This window comes from Sycon ciliatum, chromosome 9 (genome assembly GCF_964019385.1).
Source record: "Sycon ciliatum chromosome 9, ocSycCili1.1, whole genome shotgun sequence".
NCBI lineage: Eukaryota > Metazoa > Porifera > Calcarea > Leucosolenida > Sycettidae > Sycon > Sycon ciliatum.
The window spans coordinates 988,856-1,009,417 of NC_088651.1; the positions used below are offsets into that span (position 1 = coordinate 988,856).

At 48.3% G+C, this 20,562-nt stretch overlaps 1 long non-coding RNA gene across 1 annotated transcript; it reads left to right on the forward strand.

Moving 5' to 3' along the window:
* Positions 1-12,330: 12,330 nt before the first annotated feature.
* LOC135825286 (uncharacterized) lies at positions 12,331-20,137 on the forward strand. The gene is made up of 3 exons (XR_010555050.1): positions 12,331-12,725; positions 17,640-17,741; positions 19,978-20,137. It is a non-coding gene; the product is annotated as an uncharacterized LOC135825286 (long non-coding RNA).
* The last annotated feature ends 425 nt before the right edge of the window (positions 20,138-20,562 follow it).

Consider the following 20,562-nt stretch of genomic DNA (forward strand, 5'->3'; position numbering starts at 1 on the left):
TTGGGGATAGCGCGCTTATTGTATTATGCCAAACTTGACACGCTGAGTCCAGCTTGACTCAGCTGAGTCCCTAACTGCAATTTACTGCTCTAACATGAAGCCGTGCCTCCCAAAAATAATGGGGGTGGCCTCGCCGCACGCTATCCCCTATTCTTGGTCCCGTCGATCTCTGTGCTGTTCGCTGTAGACCTGTGATGGCATGCCTGATTCGGTATACAGTGAAACCAGTAGCTAAAGACCACCGTGACCAGCGACCAGCCTGGTACTACCGACCACTTCGCCGGGCACGGACGGTCTCACATTCATAATGGTTGTGCCCTGCAAGCCTGCAGCCAAGGATCACCTGCCACTAAGGACCGCTTTCTCTGGCCCCAAGGGGTGGTCGTTAGCCACAGGCTCAACCGCACATGTATCTCTTGCGGGTCAACCTGACCACCTTCCGGCGGCCTGGAGCTGCCGTCCGGGCACCTTCCTGGCCGCCAGATCCTGTGTCAGCTTGAGGGCGTCTACCAAGGGCATTGCCATGAAGGACTGCTAGGCTTTCCCCTGGTTGGTAGCTCCTGCTGGTGCTGGGCACTACTGAATACGCTGACGACTTGTCAGCTTCCGCGGGTAGTGTTCGCACGGGGGGATACCTGGGCGCCCCGAGCCGGGCAGACAACAGCCGAAGGGCTGTCGTGTTGGATACAAGTGTGACTAGCTACCCGCCTGGTACTATGGACACCTTCGCCGGGCACGGAAGGTCTCACATTCATAGTTTGCGGTGCAAGCCTCCAACTAAGGACCACCTGCCCCTCAAGACCGCTTTCTCTGGCCCCAAGGGGTGGCCGCTTAGTCAAAGGCTCCACCGCACATGCATCTCTTGCGGGTCAACCCTGACCACCTTCCGGTGACCTAGAGCTGCCGTCCAGGCCCCTTCCTGGTGGCCAGATCCTGTGTCAGCTTGAGGGGGTCTACCAAGGGAATTGCCATGAAGGACTGCTAGGCTTTCCCCTGATTGGTAGGTCCTGCTGGTGCTGGGCACTACTGAATACGCCGTCACAACTTTTTCCGCTTCCACGGGTGGTGTTCGCACGAGGGGGATGCCTGGGTGCCCCCCGCAGAGCCGACAACAGAGCCAAAGGGTTGGCGCGTTGTATACAATTATTAGTTTCTCAGTTATTCTTGTATTTTGCCTCTTTAATAGGTCGATGACGGCTTCCCGCCCGCCGATCGTCCAAAAAAAAATATGGGGTGAGGCCCCTATCCTGCAACAGGCAATAAATGTGGCCGGGAGTATGCGCTAAGGGCCAGTCAGGACCTGCTGGGTGCCCGAGCTACGGTGCTAACAAGCAAATGCGAACAAGCAAGCTCGAAAGGAGATCTTCGGTTGCACTCCCCATCTCAGCTGCAAACAAACCACGCTCCGAGGGAGAGCTGCCCCTGCATTTTGCAAGCCTAGCTGTAAATATACAAAGCTCCAAGGGGAAATGCCCCTGCATTTTGCAAACATAGCTGTACACATCCAATGCTCCCAGGGGAGCTGCCCCTGCATTTTGCAAACATAGCTGTAAACTTCCAAGGGGAGCTGCCCCTGCATTTTGCAAGCATAGCTATAAACATCCAAAGCTCAGGGGAGCTACCCCTGCGTTTTGCAAACCTAGCTGTAAACCAACAAAGCTCAAAGGGAAGCTGTCCCTGCATTTTGCACACATAGTTGTAAGCATCCAAGGCTCCAAGGGGGGCTGACCCTGCATTTGCAAACATAGCTGTAAACATCCAAAGCTCCCAGGGGAGCTGCCCCTGCATTTTGCGACCGCACCTGTAAACATCCAACTTCAAAAGCTCCCAGGGGAGCTGCCCCTGCAGTTTGCAAGCATAGCTGTAAACATCCAAAGCTCCAAAGGGGAGCTACCCCTGCGTTTTGCAAACCTAGCAGTAAACCTACGAAGCTCAAAGGGGAGCTGCCCCTGCATTTTGCAAACATAGTTGTAAACGTAGAACTAGAAGGCTCCAAGGGGAGCTGCCCCTGTATTTGCAAATATAGCTGTAAACATCCAAAGTTCCAAGGGGAGCTGCCCCTGCATTTGGCAAACCTAGCTGTAAACCTACAACGCTCTGAGGGGAGCTACCCCTGCATTTTGCAAACCTGGCTGTAAACATCCAAGCCCCAAGGGGAACTGCCCCTGCATTTAGCCAACATAGTGGTAAACATCCAAAGTTTCAAGGAGTGCTGCCCCTGCATTTTGTCCGCACAGCTGTAAACTAGTTTTAAAAGCTCCAAGGGGAGCTGCCCCTGCATTTTGCAAACATAGCTGTAAACATCCAAAGCTCCAAGGGGAGCTGTCCCTGCATTTTGTCGCGTAGCTGTCAACTAGCTAAAGCTCCAAGGAGAGCTACCCCTGCATTTTGCAAACGTGGCCGTAAACATACCCAGCTCCAAGCCCTTTTTTTTGTTTTGTTTCTTCCTCGCAAACATAGCTGTAAACATACCACACACTAAGGGGAGCTGCCCCTGCTTTCTGCAAGCATCGCTGTAAACGATTACATACAAGGCTCGGAGGGGAGTTGCCCCTGCTTTTTGCAAACATAACTGTACCAGGCCCCAAGGGGAGCTGCCCCTGAATCTTGCAAACATAGCTGTGAACATACAAAGCTCAAAGGGGAGCGGCCCCTGCGTTTTGCAAACATAGCCGCAGCGCCGGGCATAACGCCACCCAGGCGAGGCGCGCTGCCCCTGCCTTGACCAATGCCGCCGCAAACAACACGCGCAAAGGGGCGCTGCCCCTGCATTTGCTCGCATAGCCGCCGTATCAGACCGCCGGGTCAGCCGCCATATCAGACCGCTGGGTCAGCCGCCATATCAGACCGCTGGGTCAGCCGCCATATCAGACCGCTGGGTCAGCCGCCGCCATATCAGACCGCTGGGTCAGCCGCCGCCATATCAGACCGCCGGGTCAGTTGCCATATCGGACCGCTGGGCCAACTGCCATGTCGGGCCGCCGGGTCAACCGCCGCATGGGCTAGGGGCGCTGCCCCTGCCTCTGCCGCCGCCACAAACATAGCTCAAAAGGGAACCACCCCTGCATTTGCTCGCAACGCCGCCGTATCAGGCCGCCGGGTATTCCGCCGCATGGGCGATTACGTAGGGGAATCGCCCCTGCCTCCGCTAGTACAACTGAATAAGCAGCATGGGCCAATCGCCCTGCCCGCCGGGTGCGCATAATGTGTGAGTGTGTGTGTGTAACGCACATACGCGTGTCTGCAATATGCCCTGCGCGGTCGTGACGGATTAATCCGTCGCACCTCGGGTAAAGTGTTAATTACTGAAAGTAAAACAAGGTCGCCAGCCCGCCAACACCGGCACGTACTGCCGGCTCGCCGTGGTATCTAAACAACAATGGCAACAGCGACGACAGCCGCAAGGAAAAAGATAACAGCTTGCCATGTCCAAACAAAGCCCCAAAACAGCAAAGTAGACCCCACATGCTGAGACTTGGTGTAATGCCGCCTAGTACGAGTAGGAAGGGGAGGGGAGCGACAGCACTTAGAGGCGAAGCAGGGTGAGGGATGGAGGAGGATAAAGAGAGAGAGAGAGAGAGAGAGAGAGAGAGAGAGAGAGAGAGAGAGAGAGTATGTGTGTGTGTCTATGTATGTATGTATGTATGTATGTATGTATGTATGTATGTATGTATGTATGTATGTATGCGTGTGCGTGGGTGTGTGTGTGCTTGCGTGCTTACCCACGTGTGCTGAGAGAGATAGACTACACAGCGAATGAAAAAGGAGGCACGCATTGGTTGAGAAGAAGTTCAGCCGGTTTGCTGCCATGATTAGTTGCTCCCGCATAGCATGAGTTCGGGACTAAGCCGAGTCCAGCAGCTGGATTAGGGAGCCGATGAGAGGAAATGGACTAATCGTCCGCGTGAAAGAGCGTCCGCAGCGGAGTTGTCCGTGACCGTAATATGGGTAGTCAGCGAGATAAAGCCTTGTGTTCTGCTACCATGCGGGGCTGAAGTGGGCTAGTTCCGTCACGGTTGGATTTCGGCAAGTCCCGGATTTCAGACTGCTCCAACTGCCCTTTTGTCGCCGTGCAGTATGAATTTCTTATCGGACTACTTAGGGCCCCAGAGGGCGTAAGCTCGTGTTGCAAGGCGCGATGGTTCTGAAAGTCTGCCAGGCCTCGACCCAGTAGATTAGAGATTCAGTTTTTCTCTTGCCAGAAGAGGAGCCGCCAATGACAATTCCACTCAGTGATTGCCATCGGATTGATCGATTCTAACACGTTTGGCTGCTGGCTGCGTGTGGGCAGGACAGGAAGGCAGCATTGTGGCCAGCTCGACGTATTCCGCACGCCGTATTGTCCTAATCGTCTCCCGTGCGCCAACACATGCGCCGGCCGGCATCATAGCGCCTCCAAGGAACTCAACTAAACTGGTCATACACGACAGTGTCCATGCTTGCATTTTCGGCCGGCATGCTCATCGCCCGAGGCTTGTTGGTCAGGGCCGACGCTGCCGTCGCCGCGGTCTCAAACGAGGAATACCAGCGATCCGCTGCTGAGTAGGATCCATGCTCAGGTACGGGTATAAACCATGTAAACCAACTAGCTTTAGAGCAAACGAGAGCAAAAAAATTCTGGCCTTCTGCAAGCAATAGCAAGTAATGAGTGACGGCTGTGTAAAGTCGCACAAACATGCAGTCGACCGGATGATGGTGAGTGTCCGGCACACATCTTGCTCTGCTGCTCCACCTGCGCATACCTGATACGGTGGTGCGCTTACGGGCGGGCTGCCTGGGCCCCAGATGCCTCCTTGATGCGCCACGGAGTGCCGTCGAAGCACCTGTATCACTTCGGTGATCCAAATGCGAATGCAGCCTTGCCGGTCGCCCGCCGGCCTGCCGCCTACGTGACCAGCCTGAGACTGGCCCTGCCGCATTTGGCGCTTCTAAACGCTGCGATCCGGTCGACAGCTCACTGGGCTGCCAATTACGTGACTGGCTTGAGGACAGTTCCATACTGGGCAGGGCGCCCAGCTCAGGTCGCACGCCGTAGCGGCGTGAGCTGGGCGCGGTGAGGGTTGGTGATAACTACAGTTTCCTCCTCCGGAAACTTCCATTAATAACCTCTATAACGATATTACCCTTATACAGGTCGTCCCTCGTTAATACATAATCTCTGGGACTTGACAAATGTTATGTATTAACGGGGTTTATGTACTAAACGAAAGTGTACATGTCATGTTTGTGTACCGGAATATTTCACTTTTTTCAACTTTTCTGAGTGTTTCTTGCTACAGCTGTACCACGACTAGGCAGCGAGATATTCTTGATTCCCTCGATATAAAGGTCACAGTTAGCGAAGATTCTACAGTTTACATGATATATGCCCAGCCGCGTCTGTACAGTCAGAGCTTTGTCGGTTTGTGATGTGCGCTCTGATTTCTGAGCTAATTGCGTCCACAACTAACTTGCACAAGTAGAAACTAGAACACGATGTGCCTCCATTGGAAGGCCAAAAGACCGACAAATTATGTACTATTGAGGTAGATGACATGCGGGCACGGAGAAATGTTATGTACTAACGGGGTTTAGAACGAGGTCTGTCTCGTTGTCCAGGAAACGACCAATCAGCGACATTCCCGCCAAGGGCCTTATCAGAGTTTAAAGCCCGCTCAATCGTTATTTTACTACTCTTGATGACGCGTCGAGGGCCTTGGATTAGTTTAAAGCCCGCTGAATATACTCTAAACTGGTGCGTACAACTCCCTTTATGCATAATAGTACGGTGCAGATAATGAACTCTGCATAACGTGTACGGTGTACTACTAAAAGCTACGCAATTCAGAAGTGTGTACGGCTTTTGCCTCCCGTATTCTTTCATCTGTACGAATTTTCTTTGTAAACAGCTTGCGGAAACCTATAAAAAGCGAGGATCAAAGTCATTAGAGCTATCGACAAGGGGCTCTCAAAGCCCCTAAATAGCTCCACAAGCTACATACATGTATATGAATAAGAATGAAGCTCGCAATAAGAGCCCAGCATTTCATTTGCTTCCATTCTACTTTTAGTAGTCCTAAGTGGTGCTGAGTTACCATAACTTACCAGAAGAAAATATTCTTTCATACCACACCAAGTCTCTCTGCACACAAACCACAAAACTACCCCATATATAGGTACACAAGCATAATGGAAGTGAGATAATGCATGTAACCTCGTTCTAAAATAGTTAGTGCATGGCAGGAGGGTCTTATGGCTTGTTTGTGCCCTTCAGGTTAGCCCTCGGGCCTACGGCCCTCAGGCTAACCTTTCGGGCACTAACAAGCCATAAGGCCCTCCCTGCCATGCACTAACCTATAATTATGTACTAACGAATTATGTACTAACCGACAAAATTTGTATGGAAGTGACCACGTTTCGTCCGGGACTTGAGATTTCTTATGTACTAACGGGGTTTATGTACTAACCGGACTCGTATTAACGGGGGACGACCTGTAACGATATTTTTCTGCCAAACCAAATCACTCCATTGACTTGTGTATACAATGCCTTACCTCTATAACAATATTGCTATAACGATATTACCCCTATAACGATATAAAATGGGCCGACCAATCGACATTTTCCATTTTATAACAATATCTAGCAGGGGATATGTAGAGCCTACTTTCCAGGTAGAGCAAGCTTCACTTGATAAGTCGTTGGGACATGACGAAATGCAATGGGGCACCAGTGGGCACCTTTCTGTGCACATAATATTCATGTATGTCAGTTTTTTATGCTATGAAGAGTGTAAAAAGTGAACACAATCCATGCATTATGACGTATGTGTATGAAATGAACCAGCTACCCCTATAACAATATTACCCTTATATTGTTATAACAATATTTCTTGGTGTGACGCAAATATCGTTATAAGGGTAGGTCGACTGTAGCTCTCGATCGGAGTGTTCTTTTGTCGTCGCCAGAGCCCGAGTTGTATTTATCAGACCTCCATTCTTCGAATTTCTTTCCATTTCCTTTGCTCTAATCGTAGCTACTGCGTTCCTACGTTAGGAAGTTAGGTCTGTGTCACAGTGTGTGCACTACTTGAAGTGGGGGGGGGGGGGGGGGTTATGTACTCTTGGTAGTACAGGTCCTCCCTCGTTAGTAGATAATCTCTGGGCTATCGGAAAAGTTATCTTATAACGAGACTTATCTTGTAGCAGGACTTGCAGCTAAAGTTAAAATAGGCACTACTTCGTACTTACCGGTGCTCCCCTCGATACAACATAAATTATCGATGCTTCAACTCGTTATAAGATAATTGAACATCTCCAACATAACTCTTCCTTGGATGCAAAGGATCGTCCATATTCACAAATGCATAGACATAATACGTTTCCTCTTTCTGCTTTATCCTACGTGTTTTGGCCTTGGTCCTGCATGGTCAATATTATCTTATACCAAGGGTTTGGCATTCCAGGGACCTGGGCAAAGTAATCAGGGAGTCGTAAAATCACAAAAACAGTAAACGTAAAAATTTAATGTTTGGCACCTATGAAGTCAGGGGATGGCCCACGCCTGGTAGAAAACAAAACAATGAGGAGTTAAATACAAAGAAAACGAGCTGAAAATACAAAAGTAAATGAAACACCATTACCAAAGAAACTGTACTGTATCATGTACACCGTTTATGGCACCAGGGCACATTCAGCAGCCGCCAGCACAGCCGAACCAGACAGATGTCGAGGCGGGTTCCGACGGTGACCACGTAGACTGGCAATCATTGCCCGAACAAGGCAAAAGGAGATCTTCGCCCGTACAAAAGCCATCATAACCGGGAAAGGCTCACGGCGCTTTTCACACAGCTTGCTGGCAATCCTGGCGAAGAGGGCCGAAGCAGCTTTCCCCTGGCCGCCAGTGGTTGCAAAAACCACGGGAACAAACGAGGAATGCTCCACCTCCAGGACTCGCCGCTCATACTTACGCCTCTTCTCCTGCTCGTGCTTTCTGTAGACAGACGGGAGAGTAAGGTTTCGGTTGGAGGGGACAAAAGGGTTAAACACCCGAACATCAAACATTGTCCTCTCTAACCTACTCCTATACACTCCACGTGCTGCCACATCAAGACGAGCATGAGCCTCCGTGTTGGCCGACCGGAGAGGGAATGTTTCACCAGAGAGGGGTTCCAACTCTGGCTCCACGCTGACACCTGGGCAAAGGGTCGTTATAACGGATTGTATGTACTAATGGTTTATTTTGTAACCGGACCTGTAAACAGTTGTATAGACCATGTTTCGCCAGGGGATTTCAGATTTCTATTTACTAACGGGGTTTATGTACTAACCGGACTCGTTATAATGAGGGAGGACCTGTACTCGTACTTCGCTGCTTTTTGCATTGAAACCCAGTTTGTACCAGGGAGTAGTACAATACCATTGTACTACTCCCTGGTTTGTACATATAGCTCAGTTTGGCGTGACTTGTCAGTGGAATTCGGACAACGTAGCCGAACGTCTGGACCTACGTAACCATGGTGACACTGGTAGTATTGTATGAGCCCTTTAGCCCCGTGCACATTCCCGTATGCACACACTCCCGTACACATAATACATGTACATCAGGGAGTCGTACTCAAACTAGGGAGGTGACACGGCACAGAAATCCGTGTCACAGGGGTTGACTCGCACCCGTGACCCCTCGTTGTTATTTTTGGAATAGTTCAGTCCAGTCCAGTCCGAAAGGTCATACTCGGATCGACTCGCCTTCTGTACTTCACCTCCAAGCGTGCAACGCGAGACCCGCAAAGTATGATTTTTCTGTGGGGAACGATTTTGCCATTGATCAAGTTTTTATTGGAGTGCTCAGGCATACTACGATTGCTGAGACGTCCCGAGCACGCGCTTGTTCAGGTTCTCTATCTTTGACGAGCCGGTCCTACAGCCCCCTACATTGTATCTAACGACGTAGGAGCTGACAATGTAAGAGGATTTCCCTGGAAATAATGATGATGGTGGTGTGACTGCTGCAGGAAAAATGCTGGCTGTTTATGACAGTATGACTAGATGTACAATGTAGCTCTCTTGTATGGTACTTAAGGTGGGACACCACCTTCCAGGGGTCAAAAAATCAACTTTCGATTTGTCACCTTTTTGCTATTGGAAATCAAAGCATATACCCTGAGGTGTCAGTATTCCAAATTTGAAGCGATTCGGACCAACCGTTGCTGTCATATGACCGTTTGAAATTTGAAAATATTTGAAAAATTTGTACACATCGATGTTCGTACACTAAAAAGTTGAAAAAATTGTACACATCGCGATGCTCGTGCACTAAACGAGCTGTCAAGATTGTGGCCGTGGAGTTTGGGAGTTTTGAAGCGCTTTTACTTCCAAATTTTGTTGCCATGGCAGCAGTGACCCGTGCCACGTGCAAAAAAGTGCAAAAAATTCTTTCCCAAAGGACTTCTTTGCTGTTGCAGTTTCGAGCGCGATGCACAATGGGGAACAAGAAGAGCAGGTCGTGCAAGCGTCCTGCAAAGAGAAGATTCTCACTGCACGCAGCACCTGTCCAGGAAGCTGCTGAGGGAGTTTATGAAGCTGAAGCAGTGCCAGAGTCCGCCTCGAAGCGCAAGTTGTACGATGGCGTTCCAAAAATAAGAATACAGTGATCATAATAAAAAATTAATGGATTCAACTGAGCGATGGTGAGTCGGATTCGGAGGAGAGCTTTGATGGATGTACGCTGGCCTCGAACTCAGACAGTTGCTCCCTCAAGTGATTCCTCGTTCTCTGAAGACTGTCATGGCCCAATCGCTGAAAGTTGTGATTCAGACGCCACTGGACTTGAATTGTTTACGAAATTTGATTTTCTCTGCTTGCTCGTGTAAAATACTGTGGAGGTGAGCTGACCATTGCTGAAACTGCACGTTCTGGCCTTGCATCCACTGTCAGAATCACATGCTGCAATGAAGAGCCAGTGTTCAGCAGGCACCAGCCTGCCAGTGGTGGAGAAGTCAGGACAGTTTTATGAGTGCAATCGCCGCAGTGTTCTGGCATTGCGCACGCTGGGAATTGGCCATGTTGGCTGGCAAATTTTTTGCGGCCTCATGAATTTGCCCCACCTGTTCAGCTATCTGCATTCCAGCGGCACCAGCGAGCATTGTGCAAGGCGGCAAGGTCAGTTGCGCAAATCAGCATGAATGAAGCAGCAGATGAACAAGACAATGGACAGGCCTAAGCATATAACTGCTGTCACCTATGATGGTACGTGAATGAAGCGCGGGTTTTCCTCCCTACACGGTGCGTTTACGGCAATTGACTGGCAAGTCGGGAAGGTCCTTGATGTGCATCTAGCTTCCAAGTACTGCCATGGCTTCAGCTTGTGGAAAGCTCGCCAGGCGCATAGTGAAGTCACAGCTGACGAGTATGAGAAGTGGAAGTCGGGCCATATCCCTCTCTGCAACCGCACCTGGCGTTTTTGCAGAACGCCAGCTCATGTTGGATAGTATTAGAGTGGCCAAGGCTGAGAAGAAGATGAAGCAGGAGGAAAAACAGCGAAGGAAACAAAGGAGGAGGTGCAGGAAGGGAATTGAGGAGCAGATTGTGGAAGCTGAGGGTGTCACATACGAGGCTGGTGGGTTTTAGTTGGAACAATAGTCTTAGAATCTATGAAAAGGACACCTAAATGTTTGTGCTTTTTGGCCTTTTTCTGCCTTCTTGGACATGATTGCGGCTAGTGTGTTTATTTTAGACCTATCAACCCATACATTTTTGGAATCAGTGACTTGTTACGCAGGGATTGAACTACAATGGTGATCATAGGACCTTTTACATTGGATTTTGAGCTCCCACAGTGCCTTCTATTTTACGCGTTTTGCGGCTCGTCCTGTTTTGTCTCTGCATTTGGGGTAGTAATACCTGTCAGATAGAGTTCATTGTAGTTCATTCCCTGCATAGGCATATGGACTGGGTTTTGCTGCATTTTGGAACTGTCTATGTTGATACATCTTGCTGCAAAGTTGTCCAAAAAAATTGCTGTTTGTGCGCACCCGTGAAGAATTTGTGTAGCCCATCAAGCATTACTGGGATGAACTGTAAATTCTCTTTTTGGTGCCTACATTGTGGAGCAGTATATAGTGATTGAACATAGAAAATTTGAAGGCAATCTGCCAATCCGTTTTCATGATATGTCTATTTCAATTGTATGCGGTCTGATTTGGGCCGCGAATGGTGGTGTCCCCCCTTAACCCCTGCTATAAATGTGTTGTTTAGGAAGACTGGTGTATTGTGCAAGTCATAAAGAAGAAATGGGGCAGATACACGACTTACAATTTTCAAAAACCAGCTTCGTGTTATGTGTAATTTGTGTCAAAATTGTAGTATTTAGACATGACAATATCATTGGCTGTACTTCTCTAATATGGTACATAACCCCTGCAATAAATGTGTTATTTAGGCAGACTGGACCATTGTGCAAGTCATAAAGAAGAAATGGGGCAGATACACGACTTACATTTTTCAAAACCTGGCTTCGTGTTATATGTAATTTGTGTCAAAATTGTAGTATTTCAACATGACAATATCACTGGCTGTACTTCTCTTATATGGTACTTAACCCCTGCTAGAAATGTGTTGTTCAGGAAGACTGGTGTATTGTGCAAGTCATAAAGAAGAAATGGGGCAGATACACGACTTACAATTTTCAAAAACCAGCTTCGTGCTATGTGCAATTTGGGTCAATGTTCAGTATTCGGATTAACCTAGGATACGACTCTGAACAGTTCTGAACAGTTACCGTAACACTACACGCCGTCTCATAACTGCTGCTGTTGCCATCACTGCTATCAAGTAGTTCGGACATGGCAGGAGGTGAACAAATAATTAATTGCTGGTAGCCTTTCAAAGAATACTGGCGAGTGATGGGCTGTAAACGAAATGTGCTGCCTCAATAATTTCAAAAACTAGACACCCATGCGGTACGCTTGGAGGTGAAGTACAGAAGGCGAGTAGATCCGAGTATGACCTTTCGGACTGGACTGGACTGAACTATTCCAAAAATAACAACGAGGGGTCACGGGTGCGAGTCAACCCCTGTGACACGGATTTCTGTGCCGTGTCACCTCCCTATTTTGAGTACGACTCCCTGATGTACATACACATCTCCACATCCCTGTACACACGCCCATGCATGCACTTCCCGCTGACCTTTGCCCTGCTGACCTTTTGCCTCCCTTGCTGCATGCACTGCTGACCCCTTTTCCCGCTTACCCTGTCTCACTAACTGCATGCACCCCTTTTCCCGCTCACCCTATTGCCACTAACTGCATGCACCCCTTTTTCCCTCCATAACTAAGTTACTTTAGTTATACCCAGAAGGCTGCGCTTGCGCAGTGTAGTTCTCCTAGTGTGGTTCTCCTTACAGTAGTTCTTACAGTTGTTCTTCTTGTAGTCCTCCGAGTTGTCTTCTCCTTGTAATTCATTGCCCCAGTCCTCTACTTTAGTCCTCTTTGTGCTCAGTCAATATAACTATTATAATAACCTACAATTCCGTGCTGCCGTATAAAGAGTGTGATCAAGTAGTAGTAGAGTACAGTACAGTAGTTCCAGTAAGATACCCGACGGCGTAGGTGAGACAACATAGTCATTGGCGCCCAACGTGGGGCTCGAACCCACGACCCTGAGATTAAGAGCCTCATGCTCTACCGACTTTACTGCCCGACTAGCTGCCCAGCTGATGAATCTCCCACCGCTCCATTTCCCTGCGTAAGTACCCAAGCTTAAGTTTGTCCATATCGCTTCTTTCTTATTCAGCGGGTGAATTCGTATCGTTCTCTTGTTTGGGGATTGGTGTTCATTCCTTGGCAGAAAAAATTAACGAATTTATCACTATTTAAGAGTACATGAAAACCAGAGTGTGCAGCTCGAATGGGTTGCTGTCACGGCGAAATTCCGTGCGTACAAGCAGGATTCAAGCAGGTCTCTTTCTGCACAACTGCATCTCAGTTGTACGCACTACGCCATTTCCCGCCTCAGATCTGCACCAAAATGATGTAATCACGGAATTAAGCCGTGACAGACACCTATAGCAGAGAAGGCCCCAAGCTGCACACTCTGGTTTTCATCTACTCTTGCTATTAGCAAGAGTAGATAAACAAGAGTGTGCAACTCGCGGATGGGTTGGCCCACGGCGGAATTTTTTGTTGACGTAATCTTTTCGACGACGCACGCGCTGCGAGTCTTTCGGAAAGTTTTCCCTCGTGCTCTTGGCCGGGCATTACACTACAAGGTCGGTGTCCAGCACGTGCTCTCACACTGCTCTGCGGCAAACTGCGCGTTTCTCTGAAAAAAGGTGACGTCAACAAAGAATTCCGCCGTGGGTATCTGCAGCTTGTGCAGGAGAGATCCGGAGTTGCACACTCTTGTTTATCTACTCTTGCTATTAGTATTAGCCTTACTACTGCTCTTGTCCTAAGTACCTCCTTGCCTTAATTAAACCCGTACCTTGCCCTTTGTTTTTACGTGGTGTTTCCCGGGAAGTACCTTTCCCCGTGTCCTTTTCAATCTCCCGGTGCAACGTTCCTCAAATTTTCGGTTGCAAATATGACGGCCATCGTTCTCCCCGCCCTTTCTTTTGCAAAGAAAATGAAGACTTTGAGGCGTTTCTCCTTGACTTTGATATGGCATGTGATGCCAATGGGTGGATCAATAGTACTCCCCTGGCTAGACCAATTCGGCCATCCCCGGTTACCCGAGGGGAGACCACTGCAGATGGGCCACCTGAGTTATTTTCAACCCCTGATTCTGCTCGGCAGGGTGCAAACCCCTTTCTGAATACCATGTACTCTGTGCCGGAAATACCCACCCCGGTTCTCCAGTCGGAAGAGAAAGGGTACAGGCCCACCTCTAGTTGGAGGGGTGATGGTATGGCTAGTGAAGCCGAGTGGCATGATATGGCTAAAAAGACGCATAGCAAGCTGCTCCTGTTAAAACGTTCTCTTCGAGATAGCGCATCGCGCTTTTTATTAAGCTTATCCTTGGTCGAGACGAATGACTACTGCAGAGGCAGAAAATTTCGTCGGGGAATAATTTCGTCCAACTCCAAAGAAAAGGAGTTCGTCCGGTTGAAAATTTCGTCCATGGATCATAAGAGTGTATAGAAAAGCTGGGCAAATCGACATTAGTCCTACATTTAATTTAGTCCAAAAGCTCCTTGGACGAAAAAGACGAAATTAAATTCCAGACGAATATTTCTGCTTATACAGTACCATATTCTTCGCCAAGTTTTGATTGAAAGGTACATACCAGCCGAAGCTCAGTATGTCCGAAGAGCGCAGCTGCGTACTAGACACCGCCAAAATGGGGAGTCTCTGTCTACCCTGGCAGATGACATCCGCCTTTTGACGGCTCGAGCCTATCCTACAGTCCATTCATTGGAAACTGGCACCCTAACTTTTTGGTGTCTCTCTCACATAGTTGTAGATATCGTGAAAACAACAGTACATCCTGCATTGTGTGACCCGTGCAATTACTCCTTGCCACATTTGAGGCCAGAAAAGTCCAAGAACAGGGAAATAGAAATTCAGCCAGGTTTTAAAAAATTAGGACAGGTATGCCATGAGATTTAAAGTGGGTTTTTGATCCTCAATTCGGCCCAAATCCGACTTTCAAAAGCCAGCGGGCCAGTTTCCGATGAATGGACTGTAGAGCAGGTGAAATGGAACGAGATGACTACGCCATTGAGTCTTTTATCCAGGCGTTGGGGAGTCACTCCGCATGAGGGTCCGTGATAGTCAGCCTAGGACCATGCATGACGCTTTTTCGCCGAGCCCTCTATTTGGAGGCTCACTCTTTTGCGGATGCCTCTGCTAAACATGATGAGTACAAAGTTGCAGTGTCCTCTGTACGAGATGACCGCCGATGTTCTATTAAAAGCAGTGCAGATAAAGATGGACCGGACATGTTGACCCGTCTCTGTTTGGCAGTAGAGAAATTAGAAACCCGCATATGTAACTCCACCACCACTAACAGTAGAAGTAGCAATAGTGACCACCCAGACCATCAAGGGCAGTCAAAATTTACTAATCGTAAGAGTAAGTATGAGGGTACTTATGATAATCCCCCTTCTGGTCGTCCTTATGACTCCAACCCACCCCCGAGCTTTGTCCGGGGCCCCCGTTCATCAATCAATCGTGACCCTCCTCCCCGTAATTTTGACCAGGTAGACTACAAAACTATCGCTCACATATCCTTCAATGGCGGGAAGATTGGTTATGAATTTTGGTTTATGCATTACGAAGAACTAAAACAGCTCAACCAATTCAAAACTATTACTATCTTATTTACAAGTCTGAGTTTCATGGATCTTCGAAAGAAAAGTAATCCTCTAGACAAGAAAAACAGCTAGACAACAAAACTATCACTCACATACCCTCTCAGTTGATGTAGATGTGGGGAGTACCCATAGGTACAGATTTGATTATTGCCGTCTGCGGATCACGTCTGATAGAGCCATCCACCTCAACCATCACCTTGCTAACCTCCACTTTGACGACGATGAACTCGGCGGGAGAAAGTTCCAGCGGTATAGTCGACTCGATGCGATCTTATCGGAAATATGACCCGCCTCTGATCTTCGCGACCAGGGTTACGAAGTCCGGAACTGCTAGCGTCAGAGAGTTGATGTCATCTTGAATGCACTTGCTCACATGCCGCATGGGTTGCCTCGATCAGGCCGTACACGCGCCATCTCCCATCCACGAGCTGAATGATCACGTAGTCGTACTTCTCATCACATAGTCTTGTATATCTAAACCTTGGATGGAGATATTGGGGAGGTGCACCTCCCCGAGCTGACAGGATAACTTTGATGCTGATATTCTACATAGCGTCTCTATAGCTGCCAGATGGGTGAGCGGTTTCACTTGACTTGCAATTCTCGCCAATGATTAGCAGACGGCTGTCGGGCCAAACTAAAGCTGGTGAAGGTTAAATCTACTGTCGTCATGATAGTTGTTATGTTATGATACTGCTCGCGGGCAGTTCTCCATCAAGTTGATGGACGATTTGTAAGTAGTGCTCGAGATGTTTCTTTGTAAGGATGTGGACTTGTAAAGCTGTTACATCCCGCTCTAAATCGTCACTACACAGGAAAAAGAAAACAAAAAACGAAGTCCGGAACTGCAGAGAGAGTCTATGCGTTACTGGTTATGAATTGATGATCGCGCCCCTTGCAACTACAACATCACAAAGTAATATTCACTTACCAGGAACAGATGAAGAAGGATCTGCCATCACAAACATTCCTCCTGTGGTTCTTGCTTTTCAGATGATCTTGGAGGGGCTTCAGCCCTACAAAGTTACGGAGCATGATTTGCAAGAGAAATACATTTTCCTTCGAAAGATCTGCATCCACAAACATTCTTCATGTGCTTCCCGCTCCGCAGGTGATCTTGGAGGGGCTTCACCCCCACCAAAGTTACTCCGCACGATTTGCATGAGAAGTACATTATGACTTGTATGATGAGTAATATAAAATCAACAAACTAGTTTTCATTATGGGTTGTATATTCTTATCATCTAGAGGGATCTTCTAATACATTTGGAGGCGATTTCAACATCTTCGATTCATCTCCAACCCCACGCGAAGCTCCCATTGCAACTACAACATCACAACGTAATATTCACTTACCACGAACAGATGAAGAAAGATCTACCACCACAAACATTCCTCCTGTGGTGGGCACTCTTGAGATGGTCTTCCAGGGGTTTGAGGCCCACCAAAGTCACCGCACATGACTTGCACGAGAAGTACATTGTGATGAGTTGAAAGAGGCTGTTGAACTTGGCTCCAACCCATTTTATGATCGGTGATTCCGTTATCCAAACTGGGTTGATGACGTAGTATTCACTTACCAGGAACAGATGAAGAAGGATCTGCATCCACCGACATTCTTCATATGTTTCCTGCTTCGCAGGTGATCCAAAAGGGGCTTCAGCCACACCAAAGTTACGGAGCATGATTTGCAAGAGGAATTCATTTTCCTTCGATGAGTTGAAAGATGCTGTTGAACTTGGCTCCAACCCATTTTATGATCGGCGATTCCGTTATCCAAACTGGGTTGATGACGTAGTATTCACTTACCAGGAACAGATGAAGAAGGATCTGCATCCACCGACATTCTTCATATGTTTCCTGCTTCGCATTTGATCTTGGAGGGGCTTCAGCCACACCAAAGTTACGGGAGCATGATTTGCAAGAGAAATACATTTTCCTTCGATGAGTTGAAAGAGGCTGTTGAACTTGGCTCCAGCCCATTTTATGATCGGTGATTCCGTTATCCAAACTGGGTTGATGACAGTTGATGGGGTGTTCTGATGCGGGCACGCGCGCATTGGTGGCTGATGAATATGGGGAACGCACATCATGCGATGTTTCCGCGGTTTTATAAAACTTGCAGACAGTTTGCGTATGTTGTGCGTACAGATGTCAGTTGGCAGTGAGTGCAAGCTCCAACGTTAGGAGTAGTGACCTTATTTCCTTCAACTGTTTTTTTAACGAAGATTCGGCAGCTAGGGTGGGGGGGGATAAGTATTCATTTACTTATTGGAGAATCGTTCGAATGAAGCCTGAATGAATGAATAATATGGTTTTTCCTGATTGTGCTATTGTGTTTTAAGGTTGGTTGCAACATGATAGGAACGTGGACAGTTGTTTGCTGCACTGGAAAATCTCTGTACGGAGAAGAACATGCTGGCCAGCCATGTCTTGCTGAAACGACGGTAGGTATATCTATACGACGTGTGCATGCGTGCGCGCGTGTGTGTATACATGTGTGCCAGCTAGTTCGGTTGGTGGGTACACTTATGCCAGATAGTATTGGGCCTGTTGCCAACCGGCTCGGCTGCTTGAAGGTGTATTGTTGTACCTACCACCTTTGTTGATTTCAGGGTTCATATACTTTCTCTTTGATGGATACATACCTGTTAACCATGCACTGCTTCTGGCTAGATTAACTCTTGTGTAATCAATGGTGCTAGTGAAGCTTTTATCAGATCCACTCTGATTTAGCCACTCACTCTAGTAGCAAGTATTACGTTCACTGGGGGCAGGGGTACCTGCAGTTGGATCCCGGGACAGAAAACCCTGATGCCGTCAATCCTTTTGGTTTCTGCACCTTGTCCTCACCCACTTACTGAGGTGTGGTGAGCCCATAAGTGGGATCATTTTCAAGTCCACCCAGAGTTTTGGGGATTTCGGAGGGTGTCGGCCATTGGGCGGTTCAATAGCCAATAGAATGACTTGCACAAAGATTGTCTGGGTTCGAGACGGGGCAAATGGACCTTCCTCACCTTTTGAGTTCGTGACTTTCGCTTTTTGCCTGACGAACAATGGGCTAGTTTTTTGGCTAGAGAGTAGAGTTGTTTTGATTCGGCTTGTATCGTCATGCCGAAGCGCTGCTACGCTCCTGAATGCACTAGCAGACGAGAAATGGAACTGAGGCTCCCATTCCATACGTTCCTTTTCGAGCCGGCCGGCCGGGAGGCAGAAAAAATGAGGGAATATTATTTTAGTATCATTGGTGTAGGCTGCAACAAGCACGTCGTGGTCCTGAAGTGTGACTACTTTCCCGCAGTGGAAGCGAAGTCAAGCACGACGAAAGTTTGTGGACGTCTGAGAAAGAACTCGATTCCCTTTGATTCGGCTGCACTAGCTCCAGAGCGTAATTATGTCCACGCCATATCATACACAGACTGTATGGAAGAGCTCCTGAGGAGAGGCCAGGAACCTGCCGAGTCACGAGTGGCAACCCAAACCACGAAAGTGATGGGTGGAAGGACTGAGTGTGATAGCCAGATGGCCTTTAGTAATGCTTCAGGTAGTATCTGAGTTGAAGGAGAGAACAAGTGTGCTGGAGAAACGCTGCGAAGTCCTCAGGCCTGATGTGTACTTGCTACTGACTCTGAGCAGCTGTATCTAGACTTGGACTTAGGCCAGAGACCTAGTATCGTAAACCTTACTGAAGCCATATGTACCCAATGCCTGGCTCTAGTGAGAAAGCAGTTTGGCGCAGGCTCGCAAACTATGATTGAATCAGGGAGTGGTGGAAAGTCACATTATACCTCTCCATGATTAGCTGGTCATGACGATGATGCGTCTCCGGCAAGGTCTCATGGGAAAGTAACTATTACCTGCATACCTGTTTAGTTGCAACGAGGCAACGGTACCCCATGTACTGAAGACATGATTGAACTACATTTTATCTCCTCCTGGGAGAAGGTGGAATACGAGGAATACACATCATGTGGTGTTTCTGTTGATTTCCAACAACCTCCAGACAGTTCGCGTATGTTGTGTGTACATTATGCGTACTATGGAGTCCAATCCTACCAGCCCACTTCGTCAGCTCTTGCCTCCCTCTCAAGCCCCCCGACCAGCCCATGTTCGACACACTTGTCTCTCTCTCTCTCGTCCGTCTCGACATGCATAACTACCAGCTTGAGACAGGGCTACCTACCAATAGCCGGGAAAGTTGCCGTAGAGCTTTCCCCGCCTGTGCTGTCCCTGTGTGGAATGCCCTGCCACCCGCCGTCCTCAGCCAGCCACCTGACCAGAAACGGCTGCAAAGTTTCAAAGTGTCTGTCTTCCGGCACCTCCGTGCCGAGCAATGCCACTGAGCCACTCTCTCTCTCTCTCTCTATGTCTATGTCTCTCTCTCTCTCTGTCTTTCTTTCTCTGCTATTGGCACGCCTGGTTGTGATGAAGCCGAGACCCAAGGTCGGCAGAGTATCCCAGACCACGCCACCACTCCCCTTATTCATGGCGGGTTTACGTGGCTCTAGTAAAATTACATGTCTGTGCTATAATTATGATCTGAGAAGTTGTAAAAGATGTACGATGTATGCAACAGCTGCAGGTATGGGCGCGATCATCAATTCATAACCAGTAACGCATAGACTCTGTTCTTCACACATGTCATTATATCACCTTGTTTTTTGCTTTCTTTTTCCTGTGTAGTGACGATTTGGAGCAGGATTTCGCGGCGTCCACATCCTATCAAAGGATCATCTAGAGCACTACTTTAATTTCTTACTTTTTAGACGGGATCCATGGACTATAACACAATAACTTTTTTTTAGAAAACTGCCATAAAGCAGTTTTTATTGCTATAATAAAAAGTGCGGATGACCCCGGTTGGTCCATATGTTATAGTCTTTTGGCCGCTGAGTCGACTGGTTCTGGTCCGAAAAGGCTGCGAGGCAGCGTTCGGCCCTTATTCCCAATCGAACACGGTTGAGTAAGCGGTCACGTGCTCATGCGTAAACCAGTCGCCTAATCATCGTGCCTGCAGGCAACAATTTCCACATCAATGTTCAACTCAAAGGTTCACAGCAGGGAGTCGTAAGAGGCTTTTACGACTCCCTGGTTCAAAGGTTCAACTCGAGTGACATAAACGGGCCCAAACAGGCTGTAAATGAGCACGTGACCGCTTACTCAACCCTGTTCGATTGGGAGTAAGGGCCGAACGCTGCATCGCAGCCTTTTCGGACCAAAACCAGTCGTCTCAGCGGCCAAAAGATTACGACAAATGGACCAATCGCG